This window comes from Oncorhynchus mykiss, chromosome 18 (genome assembly GCF_013265735.2).
Source record: "Oncorhynchus mykiss isolate Arlee chromosome 18, USDA_OmykA_1.1, whole genome shotgun sequence".
NCBI lineage: Eukaryota > Metazoa > Chordata > Actinopteri > Salmoniformes > Salmonidae > Oncorhynchus > Oncorhynchus mykiss.
In genome coordinates, this window is record NC_048582.1 from 15068603 (window position 1) to 15071102 (window position 2500).

Genomic DNA, 2500 nt, shown 5'->3' on the forward strand with positions numbered 1-2500 from the left:
GTTATTTAGGATGACTGATCAATCTGTGGATGGATGGACCCTGTGTTATTTAGGATGACTGATCAATCTGTGGATGGATGGAGCCTGTGTTATTTAGGATGACTGATCAATCTGTGGATGGATGGACCCTGTGTTATTTAGGATGACTGATCAATCTGTGGATGGATGGACCCTGTGTTATTTAGGATGACTGATCAATCTGTGGATGGATGGACCCTGTGTTATTTAGGATGACTGATCAATCTGTGGATGGATGGACCCTGTGTTATTTAGGATGACTGATCAATCTGTGGATGGATGGACCCTGTGTTATTTAGGATGACTGATCAATCTGTGGATGGATGGAGCCTGTGTTATTTAGGATGACTGATCAATCTGTGGATGGATGGACCCTGTGTTATTTAGGATGACTGATCAATCTGTGGATGGATGGACCCTGTGTTATTTAGGATGACTGATCAATCTGTGGATGGATGGAGCCTGTGTTATTTAGGATGACTGATCAATCTGTGGATGGATGGACCCTGTGTTATTTAGGATGACTGATCAATCTGTGGATGGATGGAGCCTGTGTTATTTAGGATGACTGATCAATCTGTGGATGGATGGACCCTGTGTTATTTAGGATGACTGATCAATCTGTGGATGGATGGACCCTGTGTTATTTAGGATGACTGATCAATCTGTGGATGGATGGACCCTGTGTTATTTAGGATGACTGATCAATCTGTGGATGGATGGAGCCTGTGTTATTTAGGATGACTGATCAATCTGTGGATGGATGGACCCTGTGTTATTTAGGATGACTGATCAATCTGTGGATGGATGGACCCTGTGTTATTTAGGATGACTGATCAATCTGTGGATGGATGGAGCCTGTGTTATTTAGGATGACTGATCAATCTGTGGATGGATGGACCCTGTGTTATTTAGGATGACTGATCAATCTGTGGATGGATGGACCATGTGTTATTTAGGATGACTGATCAATCTGTGGATGGATGGACCCTGTGTTATTTAGGATGACTGATCAATCTGTGGATGGATGGAGCCTGTGTTATTTAGGATGACTGATCAATCTGTGGATGGATGGAGCCTGTGTTATTTAGGATGACTGATCAATCTGTGGATGGATGGACCCTGTGTTATTTAGGATGACTGATCAATCTGTGGATGGATGGACCCTGTGTTATTTAGGATGACTGATCAATCTGTGGATGGATGGACCCTGTGTTATTTAGGATGACTGATCAATCTGTGGATGGATGGAGCCTGTGTTATTTAGGATGCAGTTGACTTAAATGCACTTGTAGCATCTTTACATACAAACTGTACACATACCTATATTTAGGGGAGAATGGTGTAAGTTGAGACATTTTTGAATTTTCAGCATCACTCCATCAAGAGAAATATAGGTTTCTTTCTAACAAAGATATCTACATATATTTCAGGATGTTGTGTATCCCTGGGAATAATCAGAATTCATGTAAACGTTACAGTTTTGAAAACATGTGTTGTCTCTTGGCACAACCTACCCCGGGTTTGGGGTAAGTTGAGCTGTGGGACTGCTTACAAATATCTGTACTGAGTTAAATATTACCACAACAATTTTAAAACCATGTCTATCTTTATTTTCCAAACACAATCACTTTGTCTTTTAATAATCTTAAGGATATTTTAACACAGGCTTAACACTGAAAAACGTTCTACTTTTTATGAAACAATATTAACATAGGCCAGGCCCTGTTGTTACAGTAGCTCATCCCAGTGATAATGTCTTTGAGTTATGCCAGGGAAGAAAACACTTCAATTTGCTCGACTTGCCATTGGCTCAACCATTAGCTCAACTTACCGCGAGGCAAACATGTTGACTATATTAACCCACACAGCTACGAGGATGCACTTTCATGTTAGGTTTAGGACCTCATATTGAAGTTTATAGAGACCCCAACTGATGTATATCTTCAAAATATCTACTTTGCTTTAAATACAAATATCATTAAACCTTTAACACAATAAATTAATTTGACTTGGTGAAAATCATTTTTGGGGACTTGACTTGCTTACCACTTTTTTCATGTGGTTTCTTCTTATACAGACTCCATGAAATGATGTCCTCTTCCTAAATATTTGGTCAAATGATATGTGGCTCAACTTACCGCTTTGGCTCAACTTACCCCACTCTCCCCTACTGTACACACAGTACATACTTTATACCCATGTATGGTAGGTGGAGGGAAGCTTCACAGCTTGAGGTTTTTTAGAATCACAAATCCAACAGGCAAAGAGACAGAGAGAGGAGGAGGGGGAGAGATAAAATAAGAGAAGAGGGAGTGAGAGAGTTTGAGTCTGTGTGTGAGCGAAAGAGAGAGAGTGTGAGTGTGTGTGTGAGAGAGCGAGAGAGAGAGGGGGGGGGGGACAGAGAGTAGGTTGGATGTTCTGGTTTATAAGGGTTAGACAATGAGACAGAAAGCTGGTGACAGTGGACTAAAAACAGGAG

The 2500-nt window shown here is 40.9% G+C and overlaps 1 protein-coding gene across 8 annotated transcripts in view; it reads left to right on the forward strand.

Annotated features, from left to right (window-relative positions):
* Window positions 1-2500, forward strand: part of LOC110495438 (tensin) — a 225381-nt gene that overhangs the window by 160649 nt on the left and 62232 nt on the right. The window lies entirely within an intron of this gene.